Source organism: Biomphalaria glabrata, chromosome 8, assembly GCF_947242115.1.
Source record: "Biomphalaria glabrata chromosome 8, xgBioGlab47.1, whole genome shotgun sequence".
Lineage (NCBI taxonomy): Eukaryota > Metazoa > Mollusca > Gastropoda > Planorbidae > Biomphalaria > Biomphalaria glabrata.
Window position 1 is genome coordinate 42,359,862 of NC_074718.1, and position 11,043 is coordinate 42,370,904.

At 32.1% G+C, this 11,043-nt stretch overlaps 1 non-coding gene across 1 annotated transcript; it reads right to left on the minus strand.

Moving 5' to 3' along the window:
• Positions 1–1,779: 1,779 nt before the first annotated feature.
• Positions 1,780–1,853, minus strand: Trnai-aau (transfer RNA isoleucine (anticodon AAU)). The gene has a single exon. It is a non-coding gene; the product is annotated as a tRNA-Ile (tRNA).
• Between the last annotated feature and the right edge of the window lie 9,190 nt (positions 1,854–11,043).

Sequence of the window (11,043 nt, forward strand, 5' to 3'; positions counted from 1 at the left end):
AAAACACATGACTATATTCATCTTTGAATAAATGTGTTTCAAAATACTTTCGTCATAAGAATGTGCTTTATAGCATTTGTTTTGAAATGTTATTAATATAAAATAATATGCTAACTGTTTTTAAATAAAATTTTAAAAAAGGCCCCCAAAAAGTTGTGAAAGAAACACACAATATGAGGCAAGAAAAAGAAAAGAGGCCCAAGAATTCCTATGAGGAAAAAGCTAAAAGTGAATAGCACAAATGCTAAGGTTTCCTAAAAAAAAAATCCATCTTTAGTGATTCCCATTTCATTGAACTGATGTCAAAGACAGCCCTGTTAGAAATGTTAGAGTTATAGGAATATATCAGACTTGTTATAGATCCTGATCGCTAGTTATATTTTCGTATCAATCTATATATGAAAATCTTGTTATGAAATATCTGTTTCAGTGTAATAAATTATTGATATCATAAAATGAAGAGAAAAAACAAGAGTAACACGCGTAGGACGTAATCATCTTCCTATTTGAAGTAACGTCTGTATATTATAAGACAAGATATGCATGTATCGTGATCATTCATAGTAAAAGCCAATCACACATGAACACACGATTCTTTATCGTTTGATCGGTACATTTTTTTGGCGCTGATATCTAGAAAACAGCAATGTCCACATTTCTATCCATATCCAAGTATTAACTTTCAACCAGACCAGCACTCTTCTTCACCAACCTATGTGACCAATAGCCATATTGATCTATGAATGATGGACGAAATATCATCTCGTCTGCTATTATTTACTGAAAGGAATTATCTCCCCTCTCGAAGACGGCTGTCTGCTTCCGAAAATACTGACCTAGAAATTAGCCACCGTCTTTTTTTTTTTTTTACCTCTGAATTTTTCGTTCTCCCCCCCCCCCCTTTTTCAACGTCCAACCCAACAAAGGCACGTTTGTTCGCGCGTGTGTGTGTGTTGGGGGTGTATGTGCTTGTGTTGGGGGTTCATTTTTAGCCCTCGTTGTGCTCCAAACTTCTCTTGGCTAGAAATAGTGTCATGTGCTGTTCTGGACCAGGACGTGAGCTGCTACTACTGGACGTGAGTGACCGCTAGTTGGATGCGTGTAGGACACAGAAAGCCCAGGTCGTTCAAAAACAATACACAAGGAAACAGAAGACATTTGTTTTTTTTACATTTTACATATTTCTTGTTTGTGACGTATCGGTCTTGGACAAAATAGTTTCCCCCTTTTTTTTTTTTAAATTATATTTTAAAACAATTCATTTAGTATTTTCTCTCTCTCTTTCTCTCCCTCTCGTTTGGTCTCCCTATCTACTAATTCTATCTTTCTCTCTCTCTCTCTCTCTTTCTCTCCCTCTCGTTTGGTCTCCCTATCTACTAATTCTATCTTTCTCTCTCTCTCTCTTTCTCTCCCTCTCGTTTGGTCTCCCTATCTACTAATTCTATCTTTCTCTCTCTCTCTCTCTTTCTCTCACAAATACACACTCTTTCTTTTCCCCCTCTAGCTCTCTCTCTCTCTCTCTCTCTGACTCTCCCGCTCTCTATCTCTCGCTCTCTCCCTTCCCCGTTCTCAAAAATGTCTCTCGCCCCGAACCGAAAGACAGAGAGAGGAAGAGAGTGGGAGGGGGGGGGGGAGAGGGAGGTAGAGAGAGAGAGAGTCTGTGAGGATGGTGTCAGTTATTTCTCTTTTAAATCTTTAATTAAAAAAAAAGTGGAAATTAAAATAAACATGATTTTAGTTGCTGATTCGAAAATCTCCACGCACAAAAAAAAATTTAGCTGGCCAGTATGGGGATCGAACCCACGACATTCGCGTTATTAGCACGACGCTCTAACCAACTGAGCTAACCGGCCACATACAGATAAAAGCACTCTTGACATTTTCATTTATAAATAGACGAAAACATTGAACAGCGCTGGTGGAGCAGTACTTTAAGTGGTGGAGTTTATAAATTAAATGTATCTGTAAATACGTTGAATAATAATTTTAAAAAAAACTTATAAAGGGAGAGAACTGCCTATTTATGTTCATATCCCTTAATATTGTATTGATTTATTGTATTTGTAATTATTGTTTATTTTCGATTTTTCTATATCAAACCACATTAATTAATAAAATAATTTGGTGGTTAATTTTTCGATTGATTCGTGTTTTCTTATTGACAATGAGTTATTATGCAAAGTTTTAACTTGATCCAAGAATAGAAATTGGCCGGTAAAATCAGCCGGAAAAAAAAATCACAATGGGTTGTGAATATTTAAACAGGACATTATTATTGCTCGAAAAGCGAGAAATAAATGAGGAAACTAACGAATGTAAAGCAGGTGACGTGTTTGCTAGGTGCAGAGGCGCAGGTAGGGTGGGGAAGAGGGGGAGGATAGTTTGAAAATTCTCCGGGCACCACTTGAGTGTTTTTTTTTACATTAAATATTAAATATTTCTCAAAATGCATGGTCCCCAAATAATTCAAGCTCCTCGGGCCCCCAAATGATGGCAAATTCCTAGCAACGACAAGCCCAAAGTGTCTGTCGACTAAAAATCCTCAGCAGCACCACCTCAATAAGTTTGCCAGCAGTTTCACCTTACTCAGGATGTCATTCATAAAGTGTTCTTCAGAACAGACACTGTGTTTTTTGACGCTGCAAATGAGACTGTTGATGTGCTGTTCAGTGGCGACAATGTTAAGTTGGACAGACTGCAACATCTGGGCAACTGGTTCAAGAACGGATGAATAACTGACAACAGTGAAAAGACTAATCAGAAACGCAAACGCAGATCAGGCACTAAGTAAAACATGCACAGATTGTTTTCACCACAGCAGACATTTTTTTTCCAAGATCCGCCAAACTATTAAAGACCTTCTCAAAATTATGACTGAAAGCGCTAATGGGTTTGTTGTTGTCCGTCGGTCATGTCTCACACATAAAAAGTACATTTAGTAGCAATGCTCGTAGCCTGAAACTGCCAAGTGAGGACATTGACAATAAAACATAAATGTAACAGTCACTTGATTGAAGCACATTCCACGTTCAACGAAAGTTTGTGAAACAACAAGTCTGAAATCATACACATCAAAATTAGCATTAGATCGGTGTCTCCATTGTATTAAAAGCTTAAATGTATACATTAAGTGTGAAACTGTTATTATTACAATTTTAACAGGATTTTGAAGGGATGTCTTATAAGGCTGATTCTTCTTCTTCTTCATCTTCGTTCTCTTTGTTATGTTGGAGTGTTCAGATGACTAGACCAATACATGAGATGAACTGCGCAGTGGTTTCCAAATCAGGGAAAATATAGTTTTCTTTCTATTAGAGTGTTTTGGGGCCAGTGTCTTATACAGACCTCTTGGTAAAGAGTCTTTCTCTTGATTTCTGCTAACTCGAAGGAGTGAAAAATCGATGTTTGTGACCGTAGCAGTAGTCCAGCGACATTTTTAAGAGATAAATAATGATAAAAATAGTTCAAAGGAATAAGCACTAAATATATTTTCGGACAAAATTGCAAGTTTTAGATTTATCTTAGTACAGTTATTTATTTGTTTAAAAACAACGAATGAAAAAATTAAAAACAAAAAAGTACATCGTCAGAGATTTGAACGTTCTACCTTTGCCTTGAAAGGCCAACGTTCTACGTAAGTGCCACACGGGACACATAAAAAAAGTAAACATTTAGGTTATTTATGAAAAATTGTTATCAAAATTTCTTGCTAAAAGATAAATCTACTTTTTTTTAATTTAATATTTCACAAATGCTGCTTCAAAATGTTGAATTTTATATAAATTATTAAATTGTATATGTTTTAAAACATATTTTCTAAAAAGAAAGCATTTTTAATGCTGAGGCTATATTTGACCTTTAAAATTCTAAATTTAGTCATATTTATACAAATTAAAAATAGATGATATCTTATCCAAGAGTTATCCATCCTTCAAGAAATGACCTTTCCGTTTTTTATTTTCGTAATACAACGACATAGAGAACTCTATAGGTGTTTAAAGAAGAAAAATTTGCATTTTTTATCAAAATAAATTTCAATTTACAGTAAAAATTCACAGTCGCATAACTTAACTAAATTGATTATAAAAGTAATTATTATATCGATTTTACAATTTAAAAAATATTGTTTTATATATTTTTTTGATAAATTATAGTGTTTTTAAAATAGTACATTTCGGTAATTTACCAATTTTACTTTTAATATTTAGTTTATATAAATAGAAAACTTTAACAACTATTTATTTTACATGGAGAAACAGTATGCTATAATACAGTTTTCTTTTTTAAAAAAAAAAAAAAAAAAGAAAAAAAAAAATACAGTTTTCATCCAATGATCATCACATGACCTATTCAAAAACGCAACAGCTCCGCCAATTCGTAGTAATATTAAAGTCAGCCTCAAATATTTAAAGCTTAAACATTTCAAAGCATGTATTGAAGACATAAAATCAAAATATGTGGTATAGAATACAATAGTAATCCCTTTTTCTTCTGTGAAGATCAGTGGAAAAATATTATTATTAAGGCATCCAATTTAGTTAACAGGTACAAGCACACAGGTTCTACTATTTTTGGTAGAGCCATCCTTATAAACAATTTGGTCATCCCAAAGATAGTCTATTTAGCCAATATTATAGAACCTCCTACAAAATACATATTTCAATTAAATAACATAATTAGAAGTTTCATCTTCAAAAACACACTTAGAAACATCAAACATACTACAATTATTCAAAACAAAGAGGATGGGGGGATCAATTTACAAGACATCAAAACTAAAATATGTGCACTCAGATTAAAATTCATAGGTCAAGTAGTTAAGAATCCAAATGATTTTCCTTTTACAATATATTATTATGGTTTGAGATTAAGCAATTTAATTCCAATACAAAACATCATTCCACACTATTTTGGCACAAACTTACATCCTTTTTATAGATAAATCTCAAGAACTCTTTCGGGCAATGAACCTTTAATACACAATAAATATAAAGAAATATACACAACATTAAAAAAACAGTTACAAGAAAATTTAGCTATTAGGATTAAATGGGGAAAAGATTTAAATATAACAGATTTTAAAGACACTTTTACTAACCTTCATAACAAACACATTGCAACAAAAGCTAAAGAAATATCTTACAGACTTATCTTTGAGATGACTCCATTTTCAAAGAAAAAACTTGGTGTAAAATATTGTAAATTTTATCAATCTGTTAATGGTGACAATGAAAAGCATTTATATCTAGAATGTTAGAAATACTATGAGAGATTTATTAGAAGGAAATTGTGAAACCAATGTGAATATTAATTTATCTATTCTCTTAAATAAGTTACCTAAAACTAAACACAAGATGATACATAATTTTAACTTAATAATTGTGTCAGAATACAGAAACTTAGTATGGAACAGTAGACTTAAAGCTGTGTACCATAATGCCAATTTTAACCCTAATGATTTAGATATAATATATAGAAATATAGTTGATTTTAAAATTGAACACTATAAAGGCTAACCCCAAATGTAACTTTACATTGACCCATTGTATGTACATATGTTATATATTAAATCAAGGAATTTCCTTTTTTTTTTTTTTTTTTAAAGAATACTTTGTTTTCTATCAATGAATTGGTAGATGCCATTTGTATCATAAATTATCAATTCTGTTTAAACAATGAGGAAAATAAGGTTGAATGTATGGGTGTGTGTGTTTGTATAAGTAATAACTATTAAAAATTTGCATGTGTATGTATTTAATACATCATTTATCTGCTTTAAAATTATAATTACTAAAAATTACCTATAAACTATTTATTAATTTCTTTTTTCAACAAGAGAGACAATTAGGACTGGAAGATGCAAGCTGGAAATTTCTTTTGGTTACATCCCTTTGACCAAATTAATAAATTTTCAAGACAACCCAAACAGGACAGGATTTCATGAAAATGGACCAAATGGACTACTAAATTGTTAAAAAAAAAAAAACACTATCACAATAAATAATAATAAAAATAAATAATGAATTTAATCTTAAAATGAGTTATAATCCAAAATGAAATAATTTTTAAGCTCTTCATACACATACTTACTTTGAGCTTTGTACTTTATAGAAACCAAATTGTTTCATTATATGTACATTTTTGTAACTCTAGTAGACACCAGAGAATTCCTAAGGATACAGGATGGAGGTCCTTTGTCTTAGGTTCTTAAGGGGAAAATTGTTGCAAAAATAATATAAATAAAAATAAATTTTAATAACTCATAAGTCTATAAAAAAAAAATAATAATAATAACAATAATAAAAATAATTTTTGGGAATGTTTTTGGACCCTTGATGTCATCAATTTCTGGACATTTGCTGTCATCATTTTATGGACCTTTGCTGTCACCTTTTTCTGAACCTCTGCTGTCATCATTTTATTGGACCTTTGCTGTCATCATTTTATTGGACCTCTGCCATCATCATTTTCTGGACCCCTTGCTGTCACCATTTTATGGATCTTCGCTGCAGCCTACTCCGCGATCATACTGAAAATCCTGGAAGATGACTTTGATAAAAATGTCTTTTTTTTTCTTATGAAATTTCCCTTGTGTTATTATTAATTTAGAATAATGTTTTGTGTGTTTTCTTTGGAAAAAAAAAATAATAATAAAAAAAAAAAAGAAGCCCAATAAAGAGGCCAAAAGCCCAAAAAAGAGGCAACGCCCAAAAAAGAGGCAAAGAAAAGAGGCAAAATCCCAAGGATTCCTAGGATGTACTAAGCTAGACAACTAAAGTCCAAAGCTAAAAAGCTGAGGTTTCCTAAAAAAAAAAAAAAGAAAAAAAAATAATAATAATACTGTTTCCATCCAATAATCATCACATGACCTATTTAAAAACGCAACAGCTCCGCCAATTCGTAGTAATATTAAAGTCAGCCTCAAATATTTAAAGCTTAAACATTTCAAAGCATATATTGAAGACATTTCGTTCGAAATATTTAAAAAATATATATATAATTTTGGCGGACCATATTACTATTGTTTGGTAGAAAAATACAGAAATTTAGTATTTCATTTAATAATATTAAAATTGAACCAATATAGTGTATTACTTTAAAATGCTATTGTTCGGATAACAGATCGTCATAATTTAGGACAAATTTATAACAATAAACATAAATGTAACAGTCACTTGATTGAAGCACATTGTACGAAACAATAAGTCTTAAATCATACACATCAAAGTTAGCATTAGATCGGTGTCTCCGTTGTATTAAAAGCTTAAATGTTTACATTATGGGTGAAAGTGTTATTTGAAATTATTAGTACAAAGGTTCTGGTTGACCGAATGAAACTTTTCTGCTGAACGGAGTTGGCCCGCAGGCCGATATTTGCTCATCACTGCAGGCTTAGTCTGTTGGACCGTTGGGTCACCACACAAGATCTGTTAACGGGCTTTTTCCATCCATGTCTGTCTTTTGGCTTGGAGAGAATCTCTATTCACGAGCATTGATATCAGTTTGTGCAGGTTTAATACAATTTTTAACAGGATTTTGAAGGGATGTCTTATAAGGCTGATGGTGCAGTAGTAGTTTTGACAGAGTTGTAAATTGCCTTTTATTGGAAGGCTTCTCCTGACTGCAAGATCTTGTGACAATCTTTTAAAAAATGTGTTTTTCATGTTTTTCCTCTCCAGCCTGTATGTCTATAGCCTTGTCCTTTCGATAATAATATTCGGGAAAATGAAGTTTTTACACATCTAATCAAATAGAGCGTACGAAAGTTTTACACACAATGCAGGTCGATCCTAGTGACTGACGGAGTAAATTTCTTCTTTGGCATCATCATGGATTTCTCCACATTGCACCATGCGCGAAAAAAAGATGCGCGACAGCACTTCGACTCTCTTTGGCTTTGTAAAAAACTCGAAGCTGGTGTTCTTTTAGTATAGTTCCATGGTTTAACACTTAAAAAGCCGACGAAACGTATCTTATGAGAGAGAAGAATGGCACAATTAGAGACATTAAATAAATGGAACGCTGGGCTTCCTGAAGGACATAACAAGTAATTAATGTACTAAGGGACAAGAACAATTCTTTTTTTTTGTTTGGTGCAGTGAGATCAAGTGTGTCCACTTTTTAGTCCATTTTGCATATTCGGGTGCCAATGGAGCCGTTGAGATTGAATACTAACTTTCTAGAACTGAATGTCACAAAAACTAAAGAACTTATAATAGATTTAAGAAAGAAAAAAAATACGTGAACTGCAAATAAACACTACATCTATAGAACAAGTAAACGCATATAAATATCTAGGCGTTATCATCAACAACAAGCTTTCATGGGAAGACCACCTTGGAACTCTGACAAAGAAAACAGCCCAGTGACTTTTTTTTCTATACAAACTCAATAGCTTTAAACTAAACAAGAAGATCCTTGAGACCTTTTACGGTGCGACTATACAAAATCTGCTAACATACGGAATAACTTGTTGGCAAGGCAACGCCTCATCTAAACTGTTGCGATTTCTAGAAAACATCATTAAAAAAGCATCAAAAATTACACTCCCAACATTACATTTAAAGTTTTAAAGGAACTTTTTGAACAAAAGTGCCTAAGAAAAATCGAAAAAATCATGAAAGACAACGGCCACCCGCTCCATCAGAACTACGCTAGGTCGTCGCAAGTGGGCGACTGCTGTCAATCAAAACAAGAACGGAGCGGTACAAAAACTCGTTCGTTCGTACCTCACTCGGTCAGACTCTATCACCGCCACTCATTGATCAGGGAACATGAAATGCACCAAGATACCTGTGTGTAGTCGCTGAATGAACTCTTTATGTTGTCTTTTGTATTTATATGTATTTTTCTGTTGTCTTGTCTTTATATGAGAAAAGAGTCCTTGTAATCACAACAAATTTCCGTAAGGATCAATAAAGCAGTGTTAGTCTGCTTTTAGATATCAGAAAAAAAAAGTTTGTACTTTAACTAATCAACACTTTGGCTGGCAAAGAAGAAGGAACTCCTTAATACTGTAGCGAGGAGAACATTGAGCTGGTTTGGCCATATTGTTAGACTCGACTCACTGTCAAAATTATCCTTAATAGACAATAAAAGTACATAGTACTAAAATTATCAAGATAAGCTTGATGATTGAAGTAAAACAATTGACAGGCCTTTCTCTTGATTTCTGATCAGGGTGGCTGCTAAATCGAAGGAGTGAAAAATCGTTGTTGTGACCGTAGCAGTAGTCCAGCGACATTTTTAAGAGATAAATAATGATAAAAATAGTTCAAAGGAATAAGCACTAAATATATTTTCGGACAAAATTGCAAGTTTTAGATTTATCTTAGTACAGTTATTTATTTGTTTAAAAACAACGAATGAAAAAATTAAAAACAAAAAAGTACATCGTCAGAGATTTGAACTTTCTACTTTTGTCTTGAAAGGCCAACGTTCTACGTAAGTGCCACACGGGACACATAAAAAGTAAAAATTTAGGTTATTTATAAATAATTGTTATCAAAATTTCTTGCTAAAAGATAAATCTACTTTTTTTTTAAATTTAATTTTTCACAAATGCTGCTTCAAAATGTTGAATTTTATATAAATTATTAAATTGTATATGTTTTAAAACATATTTAGTAAAAAGAAAGCATTTTTTATGCTGATGCTATATTTGACCTTTAAAATTCTATATCTAGTAACATTTATATAAGTTAAAAATAGATGACATCTTTTCCAACAGTTATCCATCCTTCAAGGAATGACCTGTTCGTTTTTTATTTTCTTAATACAACGACATAGAGAACTCTATAGGTGTTTAAAGAAGAAAAATTTGCATTTTTTATCAAAATAAATTTCAATTTACTGTACAAATTCACAGTTGCATAAAATTACTAAATTGCTTATAAAAGTCATTATTAAAACGATTTTACAATTTAAAAAAATATGTATTTATTTTTTTTTTGACAAATTATAGTTTTTTTTAATATAGTACATTTCGGTAATTCACCAATTTTACTTTTAATATTTAGTTTATATAAATAGAAAACTTTAACAACAATCTACTGTTCTGCAGAGACATAGTAGGCTATAATACTGTTTCCATCCAATGATCATCACATGACCTATTTAAAAACGCAACAGCACCGCCAATTCGTAGTAATATTAAAGTCAGCCTCAAATATTTAAAGCTTAAACATTTCAAAGCATGTATTGACATTTCGTTCGAAATATTTAAAAAATATATATATGATTTTGGCGGACCATATTACTATTGTTTGGTAGAAAAATACAGAAATTTAGTATTTCATTTAATAATATTAAAATTGAACTAATATAGTGTATTACTTTAAAATGCAATTGTTCGAATAACAGATCGTCATAATTTAAGACAAATTTATAACAATAAACATAAATGTAACAGTCACTTGATTGAAGCACATTGTGCGAAACAATAAGTCTTAAATCATGCACATCAAAGTTAGCATTAGATCGGTGTCTCCATTGTATTAAAAGCTTAAATGTTTACATTATGGGTGAAAGTGTTATTTGAAATTATTATTACAAAGGTTCTGGTTGACCGAATGAAACTTTTCTGCTGAACGGAGTTGGCCCGCAGGCCGATATTTGCTCATCACTGCAGGCTTAGTCTGTTGGACCGTTGGGTCACCACCGAAGATCTGTTAACGGGCTTTTTCCATCCATGTCTGTCTTTTGGCTTGGATAGAATCTCTATTCACGAGCATTGATATCAGTTTGTGCAGGTTTAATACAATTTTTAACAGGATTTTGAAGGGATGTCTTATGAGGCTGATGGTGCAGTAGTAGTTTTGACATAGTTGTAAATTGCCTTTTATTGGAAGGCTTCTCCTGACTGCAAGATCTTGTGACAATCTTTTAAAAAATGTGTTTTTCATGTTTTTCCTCTCCAGCCTGTATGCCTATAGCCTTGTCCTTTCGATAATAATAATAAAAAAACGATTAGAAATGCGTAGCTTAGAGTGTCAAAACTGTATTAGGCCTCCTATTTTTGTTTTTATTTCGTGCAATTTAGTA